A 22,623-nucleotide genomic window follows, 5' to 3' on the forward strand; every position below is an offset into this window, starting at 1 on the left:
CTGAGTTCCTTAAGAAACAAACTGGTCCCTCCTCAAATACTTTCTGCTGAGATCATCTTAATGTCAGTGTGAGTGTTTTTAATCTCCAGATTTACAGATGTAAGAGGCAGCTCCTTTTACACTGTATTTGTTTGTGTCAGTGTTTGAAAGTGTGGGGACCATAAATCCCTTATGTGTCTGTTAAATATACAGTAGGGCTCTTAGTGATAGTGAGGGTTCCTTTTTTTTCAGGCACGCTGAGGAAGGAAAAAATTTTGTTTAGTTTCTAGTGGTTTGTTTTTAGGCATTTCCCACAAAAAGATGAACAAGACCCTTCAAAAGCCACTCTAACTTACTCATTTAGCCAAAAAACACTGACTTAGACATCCAAAAATAACATGAAATTAAAATTAGTGTTTCAAATAGTTACACAAATTGTGCTTTTTTCTGCATGAATCATTTTGGTGATGTAATTCATGATTTCCCTATATTGAGATAGAAGTTGGGCAGCAAATAAAGGCAAGATTTGTTTTTCTCCTTTAGCTTTTATCTCCTCTCTCTGAGCCTTTGAATAAGCTGTTCCGTGTGTCTAGAATGCACTCCTTTCTCACCCCAGCCTCCCCAAATCTTCAGTTTGCTTCAAAGTTCAGCTCAAGGGCCTACATGAGACCTTTATAAAATCTTCTCAGATACTAGTATCTCCCTTCCAAATGACTTTGTATTTATTTTTCATATACATATATACACATGTGTATGTGTGTATATGTACATATATGTGTATGTGTATACACATACACATATATATGTATATAAAAATATATATATATGTATATATTCATATACAGGTTGTCTCCCCTGATAGATTATAAGGGCTTTGAGAGCAGGAACTATTTCTTTCCTGTCTTTGTATATCCCATGGCAAGCACAGTGGTCAACATGTGGAAGGTGCATAATTAATGCTAGTGGATTTGTACCATTTTTAGTAGAACCCAGTTGAACATATTCAGCACTTAATAGGCTTTACTGAATTGATTTAAACTTTATGGAATCATACAACTGGAGGAAATACTTGAAAATTAGTCTATCCCATTTATAATGCCCAAATCCAAATCTGAACAGCCAGAAAGTCAGAATCTGACAGGTGTTGCAAAAGCAAAACAGTTGGTTTGCTTTTGCTTGGGATAGAACCCGGATAATCAATTCTTCTTTCCACTGTGTACTGTTTCCCCCAGTTTTGTTGTTTCTATTGAATAAGAAAAGTCTGGAAATTAATATTTTGGTTTATGTCTTCAAACCTTTCTTTACCTCCCCCATTCCAACCTTGTAATTCTATTGGATATAGAGGGGAAAGGAAGAAAATGATGAGAGTAGACTACCTTCTAATTGAAAAAAAAAACATTGAATTTGGTGCTTTTGGGAACATGATAGTCAAAACTTATGACAAGTAAGCAGGAATTGGGCATCCCAATTTCAAAGCTTACAGGAATCCTTTTACCTGTGGGAGACATAGGTAGCAGCAGGGGACAGTCTGACTATGGGTGCAGCTATTCTAGGAGGGAGTCCCTGAGATCCTGAACCTTACCCTGACAAGACTGGGTGAAAAGGTCAACTGTGTCTCATGATGATGGGACCTTAGGGATAGTAATCATAAGGGGGGACATGAGAAGAACAGCTGCAGGAGTGCATCTCTCATCCTACTTTCCTGTGATAGTACCCTGGGGAAAATCTCCATTTGCCTTCTGCTTATTACTGTTCTTTCTAGTTAAACATGAGGAAAGTGGCACTCAGAAATATTAAATAACTTGAGGTCCCAATTAGTATATGGTCAAGGCAGAATGAGAATTCATATCTTCATATTTGTAGTCCATTGTTCTTTACACTGTACCTTGCTGAATCTAGTTAAGGAAAAGTTCTTCATATTTAAAATTTGTATCCTATCTCCCAAATACTCATATATGTGTGTGTGGTATATATGCATGCATGCATGCATATGTGCACACATATGTATGCATATATGTGTGTCTACATATATTATTGTGAGAATTGTATTTCGAAACATCATACAAAAGCACTATTTCCAGTTTTTCTTTCATGCTTTGCTAACAGCACATCGTTTAACCTGTCTAAGCCACTGTTTCCTTGTCTGTAAAATAAAGGGGGAATTATGTTTTTTATCTAAATAAATAATTTTGGCATGCAGGATAGGGCTTAATTTTGTTGTAATAGAACATATTTAATCTTTTGTGAAAGAAAATCAATTTGAATAGTACCACAGATTTAAAAATCTTGAAGATCAGAGATAATTATGATTATATATAATTGAGCTCCACAAACATTTAGTGGCTATAATGTGTAAGGTACTGTGATGGGCATTTGGGATACAAAAACCAAAAAAGGAAAAAATTCTTCCCTCAAGAATTTTATATTTTTGTAGTGGTATAATAGGGTGATGGTGGACCAATAATACAGAGAATATACAGAGTAAGACAAAAAAGCAATTTCAAGAAAGAGAAAAAAGTAATAATTGTAGGGAATGGAGAAAGCCTCATTAAGGGGAGTACCCCATGAACTGTGCTTTTATTTTTCTTTGTTTATTCATTTGTTTGTTAATTTTTTTGGTGTTCATTCTGGGAAGATGACCTCATCTTTATGGGGTTTTTGTTACATTTTAAGTTCTGAGTTTTCTCCCTTGTTCCCTCCTGACCAGATATGTACGTGGAGCCATACAATACATATGTCCATAAATCAATTCTTTTTCTGTTTTTTTTTAATGCCTCAGTAGTGCCTAAATTCATTCTCTAGCACCTGAATCTTCTAACTCATCCTTTAACAATTTATACATTTTCCTTCACAAGTCCTTCATAGTTGATTTGAATGTTCACATTACTTATAAAAGCTTAGTCATTAACAGTCATTCTCTGAACAATATGGCTATTACTGTATGCAATGTTATCTGCTCATTTTATTCTGCATCATTTCATGAAAGTCTTTCTGTGTTTTTCTAAAACATATTTGTTCATCATTTCTTACAGCACAACAGTATTCCATCACAATCATATGTACTGTAACTTAGTCAGGTATTCCCCAAATGACAGACATTCCCTTTCTAATTCTTTGCTACCACAAAAAGAATTGTTACAAATATTTTAGAACACACAGATTCTTTTCCTTTTTTTTCCTGATGACAGACTTATTAGGGGTATTGCTGGCTCAAAGTGGCCCCAGTTTTATAGCTCTTTTGCCATAATTACAAATTATTCTCCACAATGGTTGAATCAGTTCACAGTTCCACCAACAGTATATTAGTGTCCCAATTAGTGTTTCAATATCCCCTCCTGCATGTGTTATTTCCCTTTCTCTCATTTTAGCCAATATGATACATATGAGATGGTACCCCAAAGGTGTTTTAATTTGCATTTCTCTAATAAAAAATGGCTTAGAGCATTTTATATGACTCTCTCTCTATATATATATGTATATTATATATCTTTTATTTCTTAATTAAAAACTTCCTGTTCATGTCCTTTAAACATTTATCAGTTGGGAAATGGTTGATATTCCTATAAAATTGGCTCAGTTCTACAGATATTTAAGCTATGACCTTTATCCAAGAAACTGGCTTTAACAAGTTTCTCCCAACTTTCCACTTTCCTTCTAATCTTGAACACATTGATCTCATCTATATAAAAGCTTTTCAATTTATCAATTTTGTGTCTCACAACACTCTTTATCTCCTGATAATTCATAAATTCTTCTCTTACCTGTAAATTTGATAGGTAATATGTTCCATGTTCCTCTAATTTACTTATGACGAACCATGCCTTTAAAGTTTAGTTAGGGATTCTAAGAGGCTTTGTAAGATAGAAGGTTCACAGACCTTCAAAACCCAAAGGAGTCCATGACTAGATTTTAGCGGGTCCTTAACTTGGGCCTGGTATGGCAAAAACTGCACCTTCATTTCAACACAATTAATGTCTTTCATAATTCTATATATTTTATTTTGTGCATTTAAAAATACATTATTCCGAGAAACTGGTTGTAGGCTTCACTAGACTATCAAAGGGGTCCATGAGATTAAAAAAATCAAGAATCTTTGGGAGATAGTGAAAACACAGAGCATTCCAGATATGGGGGATCACTATGCTAAGACATGGAAGAAGTAATTGTGTGAACAGTGAATAGGCCAGTTAGCCCTGAATAGAGAGTGGATAAGGGAGATTTAAAGGTAAAAGATAGTCCTTAGAAATTCTGTTGATGTCTTTTATTTTTATATCAGTCATTTCCAGATATACTAACACTCTTTCCCCCAGCATGAGCCCTGTCTTGTAGCAAAGTTTATGATCTACAATTTTCTAAAAGAAAAATAGTTAAATAACATGGAATCACTATATCTAACAGTATATACAATATTCTTCATCTGTAGTCTCTTACCCTCTACCAAAACAAATGCTTGTGTATCTCTTCTCAGAGCCAACATTCATCATTTCAATTACCCAGTGTTTTGTTATACTTTAGCTATCCAATTACTTTTATGATATATTTGACTGATAATGCAAAACATTTTTGTAATGAGTCTAATATATCTCTGACTCTTCAGCTCTTCAGAACATTATTTTCAAAGAGCAAATAGTTAAAAAGAATATTCAACCATATTTCCCTTCACTCAATTTTTATTAAAAAAAAACTAAATTGTCAGAAAGCAATACATATATTCATAAAATTCTGATCCTCAGAAAATTGTTTTTCTAAAATTCTAGTTAATTGCAATAAATTGTTCTTTACTGACTTAAAAATATAATCCTCCTTTTTCAAGTATAAACTTATTCCCAGGGCATTAGGAGAATTTGGCTATCATTTTGTGAGTTTTTTCCCTTTGAGTAATTTCTGTTATTCTAAAGGACTCTATAGGACTTAAGCATGCAAAACAGAAAATTATATTACTACAGGGAAATTGCTGTGTACCTTTGAGATGGGATTCTCTTGGTAACTTAAGTGCTATATACATGTAGACTAGCTGACATTTTCCTCCCAAGAAATTTGATGTATGCAGTTAAAAAAGCTCTTAAATTGATTAAGGATTTGTTATATATTTCCAGAAGCACTCATGAGTACTTTTATGGTTACAAGAGTAGTGTGCATTAGAATGCCAGAACCCAAGGAATACGCAAGAGGCCTTCAAAACCATACCAGCATTCCTTACTACGCCATATAAACATATGGAACAGTCTAGGGGAAAAACAAAAGTTAGGTAGGCCTAAGATGGTAATATTTTAAAAGGTCAGAATATTTACTTATTGCCTTTTCTATGGATCATCATTTCATTATTTAATGAATAGAATGGATAAAAATATGTAAATATATATATATGTATATAAATGTCAGAATCAAACAACTTTATACCATTTAGAAAGTTGCATTACATAAGATACCTTTTATATGTGATAGTACCATTATTTGTCTTGTAATCAAGGAAGGCAAAAGTGTTTTTGAAAGGCTTAATTTTTTAAAAAAAATCTTGTCCCTGGGAGACAATTAAATTGCAAGCAAAGTAACTCCTTTAGAGTTTGAGAAACTATGACGTTAAAGTTAAATATTTCCCCAAAGTTATATAGTAAGACAATGGCAGAGTTGGAAATGAAATACATTTCTTGTTACTCAAATCTCTGGTGTTTCATTAAACTGGGTTTCTTAATTTCTTTCTTTTCATTCTTCTCTTTTCCTTTTTTCTTATTTCTCTTTCTTCCTTTTTTTTTTCTAGTTTTGGTTCACATCTCTATATTACTTATTAATATTTCCTAATTTTAAGTAATTTTTAAAAGATTCTATGTGTCTTGAAAGCAGCATCCTAATAAAGCTGAATTTCTATTTCTTTATTCATCTCTTTAGAGGAGCTTTTTAGTAACTTTTTAATGCCTGAAACTTGTGCAGTTTACAAAATAGGAAACTGATGTGTAATTTAATTACTTGACTAATATAACAACATAGGGATAATTCTTATTTTTTAAGGATCTTACACTATGGGAAAAGAATATCCAATTACTTGAAATAGCATATGCTTACATTTATAATGTAGCTTTTAATAATAGCAGACATATTTAATCTGTGAATGCTCTATCAACTGGAGACCTGTTTTGGTATTTCCTCCATACTGTACTAGGAATTAAAACGTAAGGAAATATATAGGAGGACTATACAGGTTTAAAGACTCTGAGATCATAGAGGAAGCATAACATAATGCATGAAGTACTGAATTTGGGGTTTGGAAGGCTTAGGTTCCAATCTAGCCTTAGACACTTATGAGTTTAGGTAAGCTAGTTATTCTCTTTCGGGCTCAATTTTTGCATCTGTGAGGTGGAAATAACACTAGCATTTGCCTCTTTTGTTGCTGGGGGGATTCAAATGAGGTAACTTATAAAAAGCACTTTGTAAACCTTTAAAGCATAATATAAATGTTTTCTAGAAGCATTTGTTGGAGAAGAAATAGGTAAATCGCTATATATTATATATTTGAATATCTATGTATCTATATGTATTCTATGTTTGAATACATTACTTTTATCTTTTATGAAACACTTCATTTAAGACTAAAACCTTACTTTATGTGAAAAAAATATAGTATAGTTGGTGGTAAATCTCAGGCAAAAAACTCCAAAACTCTTTTCTTCAATACCCATTTCCCAGGCTGTCTTTTTGTAAATTTTCTCCCACCTTTGGAGATGCCCTGGATGTTAGGGGCTGGAATGTAAAAAAGATTTAAAGAATGACCAAGAGGGCCAGATTCAAGAAATCTTCCTTCTATGTGTCCTCATAATTAAAGTCTTTGGTGAGGTCATCAAATATTCAGGTACTGTAATGGCTATATTCATAATAAAAATGATCTAATCTTTAAGCCTATCTGTAAGCATGGTTTTAAATTTGCTATAGGTAAATGTATTAAGAGTAAAGGAAGGCATTGGTCCAAACCTCCTTAAACAACTTAAAAAAATATCTGTAATGTATAGGTGTCTACAAAAAGTCATTCTAAATTCTAAGAAGACATAGAGAATTAGTGATAAATCACTGTTGTGGTGCCATTAAGGCAATATGTACTCCTGGATAGAAAGCTGGTCTTAGGAGTTAAGGAGAGTTGTGCTCAAGTCCTATTTCTGACATATACTGGCTGTGTAACTGTGGGCAAGTCATTTAACCCCCCAATGCCACAGAAAACTGTCAAAAAATTATAAGTTCCAGAAAACTATATCAATGGTGTTAGCCACATATCTTAAAGTAGGGTTCTTGCTTGTTATATACATGGGCCTTTGTCTAGTATGTCTGTCTATCTATCCATCTGTCTATAATCTCTCTCTATATGTATGATATATGTGCGTGTATGTAAATTATTTATGTGTATGTATATATGTATATATACTATACATAATATAGATAGGGTGTGTGTGTGTGTGTGTGTGTGTGTGTGTGTATGTGTGTGTGTGTATGAGATGTGGCTCACAGGGAGACAAGATTGGACCTCTCTCGTATTTCCTCCCACTCTACTGGTTCAAAGCTTTTCCACTCTGTTCTTCTCAGAAAGAGGGAATATTAGGCTAAAATTATATCCATCTGCTCCCTTAAATGTTGTTAGTCTAGGAGAAGTAACTTTAAGGTTCCATCTAGATGTGTTATCCCTTTTTTCCTTAACGGAAAAAAGGCAGAGCAATCTAAGGTCTGACTTGCTTCCCACTGAATGCTAGTTCAGTGAATATGATATCAAATTGCAAAGAAATGTATTCATCCAGATTCATAGCAAAAACAGAAATCAGATAAAATAAACATATGAGATTATATGACAGACAATGCAGATTGAGGGAGCTCTCCCATTGGGAGTGGGATAACTCAGCTCAATCAAGAGGAAGGGAAAATTCCTCAAAATCTCTAGTATAGAAAGCTGTGGATGAGGACATAATAAAGCCTACCAGCTTCTCTCGTGCCCACTTCTTCAAAGAATCTTTTTCTTCCTTCAGTGACTTAAAGAGAGGTTGGTATCATGCATCTTGCCTCTCCAAACTGGAAGTAAAAGAACCCAAAATCACTGTCTTCACTTGATCTCAGTAATACCTGCCCTTCATGTACGTGTGGGTGATTGAATAATCAATCTCCACCAATTTGAAGAGAGTGTCATACCAGTGGTCTTTGACACTCAGATTACAGTCATATTTTCTACTATTTTAAATTATAGACATTAATATGATAACCAGTTCCTGGTGAAGACCATAAGCTGATTATAGCGTTGCTTCTATGGGAAACTGTGATTCATTTTACAATGTGGTTATGAGAAAAATATTGGTTTGAAAAGCAGTGTGAATTGCTATTCTATAACTTTTTAAGTCCATTATATGTTTAAATTTTATAATTACTTTCTGTGTGTAACTCTTAAAAGTACCCTATGTTTTATTATTCTTAATTATATTCTCTGCTTGGGATGTTACGAAAAGCTTAAGAACAGAGGGAAAATAAAAATTTCAAAGCTGTCAGAATTGAAGCTAAGGCTTGTTATTTTTTGAAGTAAAGTATGTAGCTCACTGATATAAATAAATACTAAACCAGCAGATCCTGTATTACAGTGGGGGCCAAAATAGGACAGACCCTTCTCCATTGGATAGCTGTTTATTTTGCTATTAATAATGGAAAATGGAGACCTTCAGAATATTTGCTTTGGGGCCCAGAATTTATATCCACTGCTGCAGTTATGTTGCTTTTAAAATATTCAGACTGCTTTTTTTTTCTTCTGGCCACACAGGCCACAACTCAGAGCTGAGAAGGAGGAGGACAAAGAAGATGAGAAAATACTTTTCCTCTAGTCTACTTTAAAAGGTTAGTAAGGAATGGTATGTTTCCTCCTGCCTCTGAGGTTTTAAAACACCCCCGCCTCTGGTATATAGGCTAAAGAAATCCGTTGAATTACACTTCAGGGTTAAGAAATGCCTCCCTTTTTCCTTCTGATGAGCTATTATTAATTTAATTTACTTTCATAGTATCATCCTTGTGAGATCTATAGGACCAAGTTCTACTAGACTCATTTTATAGATGAAGAAACTTGGAGATACAACATAATCATGTGTTCCTGGAACACAGAACTGCTTTGACACTTGACATACAAAACTGATATTTTTTTGTTTTCATAATAGCACTTTTACCTAATAAATTGGACCTTATCATTGTACTGGGAGGGGAGGAATCCATTTCTTGGAAAAGTGGACTCAGGTTTATCTACAGAAGGCCTCTCTTTTTTCTCTAGTTTTCTCTCTAAGACTACTTAAGACCACAGACAGTGCAATTTTAGAAGATGTAAGATTCATCAGTGAGAAAGGAAGAATTATGAGGGAGTTAGCGGAAAGGAGAATGTTTTGACTGCAGGATTATTAGCTGTTCTCTTCCTGGATGTCTTTCTCTGTGGGGAGAATGTGGATATATGTCAGGTTGAAGTTGTTATAGGTCCAGTGCCTCCTTGATTTTATAACTTGATGACTAAACAATGCTCACCTGTATTTCCCCTAATTTGTTATTAAAACTAGGGCTTGTGTAAAAATTTCCTTCAACGAATTGATTAACAAGTATTTATCAAATGGTTTGATGTTGTACTGGGCAAGGTGAAGAAGCAGAAAGAATATAAAACATGGTATGGGTTTTCAGGGGAACTTATCTTTTGAATTAGAGATTGAACTTAAATCACATGAAGCATGGCCCAGTGCAAAGGGAAGGCAAGCATAAGGAGGTCTGGGTTTGAATACTGTCTCTACAATTTGTTAGTTTTTTGAAATGTGTAAGTCATTTATTGTACCGTTGTATTTCAGCTTCCTTATCTGTCAAACAAGGATACGAATATTTGTGCTGCCTACTTCACAGAGGTGCTTTGAGGCAAATGTTTGGTAAAACTAAAAGTGCTATAGAAATGTGATGTTGCTATTAGAAATACAGAATCATAGAAAAGGGTAAAAACTAGACTATTTGGTAGAAACTATTAAAATCAATAAGAATTTTTTGATCAGTAGGCATGGGATATATATCCAATATAAATACAGTACTTTAATCGTACTATGGGACTACAAATATTTTAAAAAGTTAGAGGAGAGGAAGGTTTGTGGAGCAGCTACAGAAGCTGTCATAGTGGAGAATAGAACTTTTCTTAGGTGAAGGGGAGAAAGAAAGATATTCCAGTACAAGGTGAGTTCCATGAAATGGAAAGGAACATGGAAGGACTGTGGCAGGGTGAAGGGGCTTGACTTGACTCATTCAGTATTCGTTAGTAAACATTTCAAGATATTAAATTTAGATTTTTTTGGTGGCAGCCATAGGTGCTATAGTGGAGTATATAGTTCTATGGTTCAGTGAAAGTGAGTGTAGTCAGTGAGACAGGTTTTAACCATCTCTTTTGAGTTATGGGTAAGATTTAAGTATGTATAAGAGAAAGAGGACAATATTATAGGTGAAGAGAGAAGTTACTAGGGTAGAAAGGAGAAGGAAAATAATAATATTCCTCAAGCAGAAGGTGTATATTAGCAGAAAGAGACCAGAAGACCAAAGACAGCCTTGGTGCATATCCAAGGTTAAGGCATGGGAGGAGTGCAGGCTTCATGAAAAAGATGAAAATGACATATCAGGAGATCGGTTTAGATAGATTAGGTAGGGACATATTTGGAGGGCCATAGAAACCTGACAAAGTTTTTTATGCTCAATATAAAAACAATTGGGACTACTTGAAAATTTAAAAATGGTGTCATGTCATGTCAAACATAAAAAAAAATGTGTTTAAGGCAAATTACTTATATATTAGCATGCAGAATAGAGCTGAGACTAATAAGACTGTAATCATGATGCCTGTTACCAGTTTGTGACAATATACACATGTAGTAATGAGAACGTGTGCTAAGCATGTGACTGAGAATGAAAAAACAGGAGTAGATTTGAGAAACTAACAAAGAAAAAATGAAGAAATAGAGATTGACTGGATATAAGGGATGATGGCAAAGACCCAGTTAAAGGTGTCTCCAAGTTTACAAACCTTTATGTGTAGGAAAATGATAATGATGTCAACAGGGACAAGGAATTTAGAAGAAGAAACTGCTTTTTGTTTTGTTTTGGAGAAACTGTGATTTTACTCTGGGGTGCGTTGAGTTTGAGACAATGGAAGACATCCAAATGAGAGTGTCCACTGGGCAATTATGGATATGGAAATTGGAGCCCACATGAGAGCAGATAAGGATCTCAAAGACAAGGTCAAGATATTTGGAAGGCATTAGTACAGAGGCTACAATTAAAGCCAGGAAAATGGATAAGCTCTTTGATGGTAGGAGACAGAAAGGGACCAGAAGACCAAACCTGAACCTTGGTGCATATCCAAGGTTAAGGGGTAAGAAGAATGCAGGCTTCACAAAAAAGATAAAAATGATATTTGACAAAGTTGTTGTCTTATAAATGTTTTGAGGCAGGAGAAAAATAAACTCAGAGAACTTGTGTGATAGATTGATGTAATTGAACAATCCTATAATTAGAGTCATGTCATTAAATTTGTGCAGGATAGGTTAAAAAAAAGATTATATTAGTAGACAAGATTTTGACATATCTTTCTAAGCTGGAGTGGTCAGAACTAAACGGAATAAAATTTAAAAGGAATTAGTGGAAGAAACATTAATTGTATGAATATGAAGTGAATAGTGCCTGACTAACCATGACATGATATTATATAGTGATCATAATCGGCTGGAAACAGAAATGCCAGTAATTATTTAAAGAGAAATAAATTTTCAGCTTCAGAAACAATAGAATGTAGAAAGCATGTAGTAGTATTTTCATCATAATTAGAAAAAATTCTTACAGTTTCTGACTCCAAAATATTCATAATGTTTTGGCAGCACTTTTAGTGGATAATGAGAACGTCTTGGAATCAGGAAGATGTGGGTTCATGTCCTATTTCTTGATATACACTGGCGTTGTGACCCAGGGCAAGTCACTTAACTTCTTAGTGCTATCAATTCTCTAAGGTCTAAATTGCAGAGAAAGTGCTAACCAGCACGGGAAGTTTTCTTATTTGAGATTTCCCTACATCAAGGAAATCAAAGATTCAGTTCCTGTCCCTGTGGCTGAGATCCAGGATATCACCACTCAGCCAGTGGCTATTCAGGAAGCATGAAATAAAGAAAAAAAAACATAGTGTCCAATTCTGAGTTCTCAAAATGTGAAGATAGGGAGTTTTCAAGGAAATTTATAGGAAACTGAGTCATAGGATTGAGAGCTTGAAGAACATGCAGTCTAACCCATTCATTACCACAGATGAGGAAACTGAAACCCAAAGAGTTGAAGTTACTTTCCTAAGGCACACAGGGCCCAATTGGGAGAGCTAGGATTGTAATGCAGGGCCTCAAGTGCAATCAAATCCAGGGCTTTTGACACTCCACAAAGCTACCTCTCCAAGATAGAATTAAATAAGTAAGGGCCCAGTAAAGATGCCATAAAGAAATCATTGGAGGGATTGGTTGAAATAATATCACCTAGAAAAGCTGGGTGTGAAAGCCAATAATATTTCTCACACTTGTGAAGGTTATTATTACAGTGGGTCATGCGGGCCTGATTTTCATTTCCAGTAAGCACTGAAAAAGAATTGGAGGGCAGGGAATTTAGGTTAGATATAAGAACATTCTGATAGACTCAAGGTGTTAAACGCCTGAACGAGATCCTCCCCAAAAAAGATTGAGTAATCTTCCCGGGGAACATTTAATAAATAGGGCAGTTGCCTATCAACATGTTTATTGTTAATGTTTTGTTTTAACACTTAGTTTATCAAAATAAAATTTGATAAGAGCTATTTGATATTTAAAGATCCCTGCATTCTTTTTAGAAGATGGTCTTGAAATTCAAACATTCTCTCTTATCTATATTCAAAATAACTTGAACTCTGAAATATATTTATATATGTCACTATTAAAAGAATCTTGAATTTTGAAATACACACATGCATATATGTATGTATATGTAATATATAATCTCTTGATTTATTACCATGAAAATTATAAATATTATCTATAGTAAAATTTAAACATGTTTGAGGTTGGTGAAAACCATTCAATTCTATTCAAGGAGTTGTGGCAGGAGACAAGCTGAAGATTCTCTAAGCTGTGGCCAGATCCTAAATTTCCCATAGTTCTCATTTATTTTCTTAATAATCAGTAGAAAGAAAGAACCAAAAAGCAAATATCAAATGTGCTCTTACATATGACCCTTCCTTCTCCTTGCATGTATTATGCAATGGCGTGGGATACTAATAATAGCCTTCTAGGTTATACTTCATAATTCCCTTTTGAGGAAAAGGAAGAGGAGCTTTCTCCCTGAGATCTTTCCAGGTTGAATTTTGTTTAAAAAAAATGTTTGCTTTAAACAAAATATTTTTTCAATGGAATGACAGTACTTGAGTTGGAATGAATTATAGAAGGATCATTTAATAGGACTTAGGTCTCACTGAGATTCTCTTCTACGATATCCCTGACCAGTGACCATCCCACTACAGCTTGATGACCTCACTGAAAGGGAGCCCACTACTTCTAAGACAGCTACTTCTGCTTTTGTATAGCAATACTTGATAGGAAATCATTCTTTTTTTAATGCATTGAAATCTGCTTCTCTGAGACTTCAACCTACTATTCTCACAAACCACAGGGATTTTAATCCCAAGTGATATTTGGTATAACTAGATTGTAGTACAATAACAGAAGTTATCAGATGAATCCTGAAATGAATATCACAATAGCAATGACAGCAACAATAATAGTTAGCATTTATATAGCAGTTATTATGTCCCACACACTGGACAAAGTCCTGTACAATTGTTTTCTTATTCAACCTTCACAACAATCCTGGGAGGTAGGTGCTATTATTATCCCCATTTTATAGTGAGGAAATGGAGGCAAAGAGAGTCACCGGCCCAGGGTCACATAGCTAATAAGTAGCTGAGACTAGATTTTAATTCAGGTTTTCCTGGCTCTAGGACTGGCACCCTATTCACTGTGCCATGTAGCTGCCACCAATTATAATGTGATAATATTATGATAATGTTTGACCTGCAATTTAGTAGGTTGTAGGCATCAGTAATCTAAATAGTAGGGAAATATTTTCTAACTCTCAGACATTTACTAAGGATATGGCTCAATCAAGTCGCTTAACCTCTTTGGGTCTCAGTTTCTCATCTGTAAAATGGCTTAATGACATTCCAACTCTAAGTCTGTGATACTAAAATCTAACATCTCTCTCTTCTTATTCCACTTGTTTTGGTGGTTGCTTCCTAACCAGCAAGACTTCTGCCTTCAAATTAGGCTAAGATCTAGTTCAAAGATGCAACACAATGTCAGAGAAGGAAGGCATCTGTCCACAAAACTACATTTACCATTTGGGGTATGCAAGTGAGACCCAGCTGGTGCCAGTCAGCTCAGGTGTCATCTGCTCTGTGAAGCTCTCCATGGTCTCTACACTGACAACTCTGACCCCTCTCCCTTTTCCCTCAGGTTTTCTTGTAGGGTTTTTATTTAGCTTTACATTGTATTCTCCACTAGAAGGTAAGTTTCTTGAGGACAGGGACTCATTTATACATACACACACATATACACACACACACACATATACACACACACACACATCTGTCTTTAGTACTATAGCATACAATGCATAGCATATCAAGGTGCTTTATAAAGGTTTGTTTGTTTAATTGCCTCAGTTAGCCTATTTGATTTCTGTTTCTAATATCTCATTGATCTTTAAGATATCATTAAATATTATCTCAAAATACTAACACATCAAAATGATACCGTAACCTCATTTTCAATACCACATTCACTTTCACTTGATTTTCCAGTAGTGAGGGGTTTCTGCTGATTCATTCCCATCTCTGCTGTGACTAATGGCAAGTGTAAGATGACTGACTGGGATTAGAGATACAGTGTATGACTGTGGAAGAGAAAATGTTAACCAGTTCACAAGGGCATTCCACCTGACCCTGGCTGTGTTTCTACTGAGCTGTAGCCACTGAGAAATACCAGTGACAGACTTTGGTGTTGTGTTCTGTAAGGAGAGGCTAGAACCTTCCTTAATAATTTTGGACTACTATTAGACACCATATCACAAGTTAGTTATTTAAGCCCTGAGGATTTGCAGTGGTTTTGGCAACTTTATTCATATTTTAAATCTAGTTAATTTGTCAGTTATCTTTAAAGGTTTTTTCTTTCAAAAAAATTTGTGTTAAATGATTTAGAAATTTAGTTTTATTTCTAATAGATGAGATTGAAACACAAAACTGATATTACCTCCCCTGTTTGTCCCTTTGTTGTTCCCCTCCCCCCTTTAAAAATAAAACCCAAATATTTTTACCCACTCCATAATGCTTTCTCTGATCTCATCAGATTGTAGTGATCATCTTGGACTTAATGTGCCACTCTGTTTTATAAATATTATAACGATAATGATAAGAGTTATGTAGAACTTTAAGGTTTGCAAAGTACTTTACATATATTATCTCAGTCTTAACAACACTAGGGAATGTGTAATGAGTAACCCCACTTTATACATAAGGAAACTGAGGCTAAAAGAAGCTACATGTTTTGCTCTGAGTCACACAAGTAATAAGTACTTGAGGTAGCATTTTAAACCCTGGTCTTCCTGATTCCAAGTGCACATTCTTATCTACTGAACCACTTATCTCCCTTCTGTCGCTAATGTGCATATCATAAAACATTGTACAAATATATATGTATATGCATGTGTATGTATATATGTGTGTGTGTGTATACACACACACATATGTAAAGTTATTGACATTTTTTATTTCTCTCTCTGATAGTCATTTGTGGTGACTCTATATGGTGTTCCTTTCAGGGTGTAGCGTGGTACCTGGAGCCCAATAGCCCAAATGTTGTTTGTTTTTCCCCTTTTTTGCACATGTGAAATGAAAGAATGAATGAATATTTCCTGAAGAAAGCAATGAAATTATTTTCTTGTTTAAAGCTGTAAGACAAAGAATGAAAAGTTAAGAAAAGAGTATCTATTTCTGACTTAGGATGTGGAGGATAAGGATAAAACATTCCATGAGCAATTCCTAAATTTATAAAGATAACTGTGCTTCGGAGTGGCATAAAATAGTCAGGTATGTTTTGTTAGTAAACGCAGCCATATATTTGTCTTCCAAAGTGGTTCCTAGGCTGCCACTTTTTAAAAGTTCTAGGACACAAAAAGCCTTTTGCCTCCAAGGTCAGACTACCTTCTCAGAAAAGACTAGGTAATTTTCTCTTTCATGTCACAGGGAAACAAAGTAAATAAACCAAAACACTGCATTGTATAAAAAGACTAACACTGATAATAATAGTAGCAATAATAACTGCACAGGTCTTTGGAGACTATCTAAGCATAGAAAAAATAATAAATTTGAATAGAGTACCTGATTAATACAAGGCTAACTAAATGTATTTTGGCGAAAGAGGTATTCCTATTTTCTTGACAAAAGAATTCAGCTTTTTCTCTCTTTGTATTTTTTTAGTCTTTCAGCACTCATGGAATGCCATTATAGCAAAAAAAACTTTGATAGATTAGCTTGCCAGAAATGAGCATTCCATGTTTAATAATCCCAGGGAATTTTTAGTACCAAGAGACCTAAAGCTATCTAAGAATCAGCAAGAGGTAACTGTCCAAATTTTCAGCAAGAAAAATTCCAATATTCAGGTTAAGCATAGGAGTTTTAAGATTGGTAAAAAAAAAAAAATTCTGTAGTGTATAATTTATTTATTTATAACTGGGTTTCAAAAATAACTCACTGTTTTTCTACTAATGAAAGAACGCTTTGGCCCCATTGGGAAGAATGAAGTCAGGTCAGGTGCTCCTTTGTATTCATTGTGGCTTGGTTTCATGGACATTCTGGCAGTGTTCCTTTGACACTGTCAGGGTACACAGTCAGGTGCATGGTCAAAGAATGCCCATCTCTGCCTCTCTGAATAGTTGGCCATAGAATTGGAGATGGGTAATCTTTGCCCTCACCTTTGGCTTTGTTCCTTGGTATCACTGGCTAATGGTTGGAACCAAAAAGTGCCTTATCCAGCTTCCCAACCTCATTAATGAGAGTTGAAGGACAATGGGATTGGGGAAAGAAATGGGGAGGGTGAAGGTAATGTGAGAATGAAACACCTTACTTAGCATTGTTTGCAACTATACTTGGCAAATAATGGACAAGATCATGGGGAAATCATTGGTTATGATATTGCCATTTTCTCTAAAATTCAGTTATCTTCCTTTTACACAGTAATTAAAGCATGGTTTTTTAAAAAATGATTTTCTAATTTAGGTGTACATAAATGAACATTCTAATAACCATTACTGTCATTTTCACTATAAACTATAACCTGTGTGTGTATGTGTGTATGTATGCATATTTTTACAGACATATGTATATATGTTATGTATATTGTGCATATGTTTTACAGAGAGAGACAGAGAGAGGCAGAAAGACAGAGACAGAAAGACAGACAGAGAGAGAGAGAGAGAGAGAGAGAGAGAGAGAGAGGAAGGGAGGGAGAGAGCTGAAATGGGTTAATGCTACCCCAATGATTAATGTTCAGCTTATATAACATCTTCCTCACAGTGCCTTAAAAATACAGGTGTTATAAAATTATTTTGAATTTAAGTTTGGTTCACCAAAATACTATCCTAGAGTAATAGAAAATATATGGAGATCAAAATGGTCCATGTAAGCAACTCATAAAATTTAGCAGCCACCATTCTGTAGCACAAAGAATACTTAGATTGGAGTCAGAGGATTGGATTCAAATCCTTACTCTTCTATTTACTACCTAAGTTAGCCACTCAACTTATGTATAAAATGAAAGTGATATTTAGATAATTTCTAAGGTCCTTTTTACTTTTAAATCTTAAGTAACAATCCCATTAAACTACAACTCTATATACGATGTTTATCTTAGACATATGATGAAGTAGAGAAGGAATTCTATTTAATTACTTGGAGACCAGAAATAATGGAAGCTGAGGTCTCTTGGTTTAATTCCAAATCTTTATTAGCAATCTTATATCATTTTGGCTTCATGGCTCAGACCTACCTCTTTCCCCTTGCATGCCTATTTGCCTCCCTTCTTCAAAATTAAAGTAAAGAGGATAGGGTGTCCTACTTGGGATTTTGCTGTATATGTGTATTATCTGTGTGGCCCTAGACAAGTCATTTAAATTCTCACAGATTCAGTTTCTTCATTTGGAAAATCACTTTAATAATGGCATTTATATCACAGGGTTGATGTGAGTCATCTCAGAGGGTATAATATAGTTAAAGTAAAAAAATACATTTAAAGTGCTTTTGAAAAATCTTAAATATTTATATTAGTCAATATTCTTACTATTATTTATTACAGTCATGGATGAACCATTATGAAATACATTCACTTCTTTGATAAAAATAGATTTGTTTTCTGTCTTAAAGTTTGAATTTGCTAGAATTACAAATATTTAAATTGTGAAGTGCTCTTGAGTACATTCCCTGCTCATCCTAACCCTAGCTGAGGATGTTCTGAGTGAGTTTGAAGCCAACTTCCAAGTCAGCATCAATGAATCTATAAGATATGTTGCTTTTCTTCAGGTTGACAGCTTTGAATAGATATATTTCCATATATGTTTCCATGTATGTTTTATTTTTATTATTTTATTATGGCATTGTTATAAGATTTTGAACAAGTAAAAGTAATGGTTATCCCTGCTTTAGAGTCACCTAACATGGGTGAACTGCCTAGTAACTAGATTACTAGAAAACTAGATTACCATCTCATTACAAAGCAAGGAGTAAGTTATTCCTTAATTTTGCATCTTTATTAGGGAGTAGCACTGCCTTTCCCTCATTGCTAGCTGCGGTAGTAATTTTTCTCCCTCCTTGGAAAGCCAAACATTGAAGGATATGGTATAACAACCATTTCATAATTATGATGTAAAGCAATACTCTGTCTGCAATTAACCTAGGTAGTTTAACTTGGTTCAATAATAGAAAATCACTGTACTCATAATATTTTAGTATATTAATATATTTGGCAGAGAAGAGAATTTAACTCTCACCATAAAAACTTAAGTAAAAAATAACTAAAAATTTGAGGAAAGCATCGCATAGTAACATGGGATACAACTGCAAATATTTTCAAAATTGGAGTAGAATAGTGAAACTACTGGTTAAAAAGGCAATAATTCTATTTCTCAAATTCAAATGCACACAAATGACCTTCTGAGCAACATTATCATTTTAATAATTGTTATGTATAATACATTATTACATGCAACTATAATTATTATTATAACTCATTATTAATAGTAGCTATAATAACTATAAGCTATAATAATAGTCTCTTTGGAAATACATCTTGTTTCCCCGTGCTTTTGTTTGTTTGTTTTTTAAATACATATTCTTTAAATACATTTTCATAGTGCAGTATAGTCATGAAAGAAAACATAGCTTTGGTATAAGAATTGTGCATATTGATGTGTTGTGATACCCAGTGCACTTATAATAAGTTCTTGGTGATTATTATAATTATTAAGGTCGTCTAGGTGGCAAAGAGGACAGGGGACTAGAATTAGAATCAGAAAACATGAGTTCAAATCTGGCCTCAGACACTTACTGGGAAAGTCACTAAACCCTATTTTCCTCAGTTTCCTCAGCTGACAAGTGATCTGGAGAAGGAAATGGCAAATCACTCTAGTATATTTGCTAAAAAACCCCAAAACAACCCAACGGGGGACATGAAGAGTTGGACACATCTGAGAAATGACACAGCAACAATAATTAACAATAATATTACATTATAATTATTGATAGCATATTCTAATACGGATCAATAGTGGCAGCAGCAGCAGTAGTAGCAGCTGATATGGGAAAACGTTGAGGTTTGCAGAAAGCTTTACGTGTATCATTTGGTCATTGTAACTGAGACTGGACACAGATTGAAACTGACATTATTCCATATCATTAGAAATAAAGGAAAGATCATAAGTTCTTGTTTTGGAAGTGCCATATGGAATATATTGGAATCTGGAGATAATGGGGCTCTTGGTAGACCTGAAGGGGCAGAAAGTATTGTCTGGGTAGAAATAGAAGCAGCATTGGTAGAACAAATAATCTCAGAAGAGAGCAGAAATGTATAACCTAGACCTAGACCTAGACTCTAGGTCCTAGGGTCAGGATGTAGGGTTTAACACAAGAATCATTAAGAGTTCTGCAAAGTCTTTCCTCATTTGCTATACTTGGGCGTGCATGATTATGCCCTCATCACATAAGACAAGGGTTGTTCTCTAGGGCCCGGTAACCCCTTGACATGACTTCCCACAATGACTATTTCCAGTGATGATAGAAAATAATGGAATTAATGTTCATTAGTCTCTATATTAGAGAAAAAAAAGTTATCTTCTTTATTTCATTCTTCTTTTAATATTTTCTGTTAGATTGTGAATGATCCCAATTCAGAACAGGACATGCCAGAACTGCCAAATAATTATTGAATCCCTTGTACAGCATTATGTTGATTCCCATTCTTTAAATGAAAGGAATCAAAGTGTACTTTATGTAAATGCTAAGGTGTTATTATCTGAACTCCCATTCCCATAGATGACTCACGCCCCAGAATGGGGTTAGCTATATCTATGCCTTAGATTTCTAGGTGCACTCCCAAGGGGTCAGCAGTGATTCTCTGACAATGGTCCAAGCACCAAGCCCTGTACTCCCCTGACCCCAGGATTATCACTTGAAAACCATTTAGCTAGCTAGAAGAGTATTTTTTAATGGTATTTTCTAAGTTGGTACAATAAGAGCACTTAGTACAAACATCCTCCAAAATTATGTGACTCACTGTCCTTACAATATATACAATGTCTTAGGGAAAATGGGTTCAAACTTAGAGGGTGCACATAGTAACTCACATTTCCTGGTTGCTAAAAGTCTGTTTCTCTTATTTGTGGAATACTCAAGAAGTTTTTCTTAGGCATGACATATAGTCTCTTTCTGGGGCTTCTTAAAGGGCTGTGAATCCAATCTGTCCTTGGCTCCCAGTGATGTAGACCCTGCCACCATCTTATCTGAGAGGGCTGTTTAGGACAATGATGGGAGAGATGCGGGCCACTCCTATGTTGGGGGCATGAAGAGAAGACAGGGAGATCTAATGTCCTTCAAAGCCGGCAAGGTCTTTTCCTAATCAAAATGGTTAGAAGAATCAGTTGAACTCCTAAGTTTCTCCACTCTACCCCACCCCATTCCCACCCTACCCTATAGGACCAAAACTTCTGTCTAGCCTTGCAAATGAGTAGATCTATTCACTCCTGTTTGGGATTCCTGGAGTTAAATTCACTACACAATAAAAGGGACTATGGGGGTCAGTTTCGCTACTTTGAATATATGAAATATATTCCATAGTGCTTTTACCAGGAAGGGCGCTCTGCCATGACATTTGCCTCATACAATTATATATATATATATATATATATATATATATATATATATATATATATATATATATATATATATATATATATATATATATATATATATATATTCCCTGATTCAGACTTAGTGACCTGTTGATTATGTCTGGCTTAACTTTAACTTCTGGTCCCTGTTTGCTCCTCTACACTATGACCCCAACTCCCAAAGTGTGGGACTGATTAAGTACTACCAAATGTACTTTTGAAGGGAAGAATGTTTTTCTAAAGTCTTAAGGCTTGCCTTTGTATCCTCCATCAAAAGGAAACTTGGTATAGCACTCCAAACAGTAAAGACAAAATAGGAGAGTTGAAATTCTTTCATTTCTATAAGGCTTCTCTTTTTAAAAAATATTTTGGTAAAAAAATAAAAATGGGTTTTCGTAGATATTGCCTTCCAGCTAATAGTCAAAGTATGCCTACTGAGCCTAGGAATATTGTCTTTAAGACTGTATTCCTGTCTATTATTCCTATCATTAAGGAATGTTAATATAAGTTAGTTCACTTGCAAACATAGATCCTCTTCCCCTCCTCCTCCTCCTTCTTATTCTTCTTCTTGCAGTAATTGGAGGTAAGAGACTTGCCCAGGGTCACAAAGCTTGTAAGAGTCTGAGGCCAGATTTTATCTGGAGTCTTCCTGAGTCCAGGCCTAGTGCTCTATCCACTATGCTACTAAGCTGCTCCCATATTCTTCTATACAAGTTATGATTTCCAACTATTGTGATTTTGTTTTTGTTTGTTTTTCTCTTATATTCATCCCATATGGCAGTTTGCATGGTAAGTGAGATGCCTCAGAAATTTTGATACAACCTGGACTTACTTGAAATACACGCTACATGCAGTTAAAGTGTCACTTCCAGGGACACCTTGATCACGAAGGCCTAGGTGTGGGTATCCTTCCATAACCTCTGCTTCAAGAGACTTTTACAGAAACTACTAGAAATGGTTGTGAAACTTCTTCTACTACTTGTTGAGTCTTGGGGTTAACCCTCATATTCTACACCCAATTATGTCTTCTACTAGACTTTTCTTTGATGGTTTCATTTTTACATTAAATTATTCAGTTCATAATGTTCACCCACCACTGATAATTGCAAATGAGTAGAAAGAATGCATGGTTTGAGA

General features: G+C 34.8%; 1 protein-coding gene across 8 annotated transcripts in view; it reads left to right on the top strand.

Moving 5' to 3' along the window:
- EYA4 (EYA transcriptional coactivator and phosphatase 4) overlaps positions 1–22,623 on the top strand; it is a 315,711-nt gene that overhangs the window by 14,075 nt on the left and 279,013 nt on the right. The window contains exon 2 of one of the 8 annotated variants that reach the window (XM_072643383.1): positions 8,756–8,829. The exons of the other annotated variants lie outside the window; for them this stretch is intronic. The gene's annotated coding sequence lies outside the window, so the exon portion shown is untranslated. The remainder of the gene's footprint in view (positions 1–8,755; positions 8,830–22,623) is intronic. 8 annotated transcript variants of the gene reach the window in all.

Source organism: Notamacropus eugenii, chromosome 2 (genome assembly GCF_028372415.1).
Source record: "Notamacropus eugenii isolate mMacEug1 chromosome 2, mMacEug1.pri_v2, whole genome shotgun sequence".
Lineage (NCBI taxonomy): Eukaryota > Metazoa > Chordata > Mammalia > Diprotodontia > Macropodidae > Notamacropus > Notamacropus eugenii.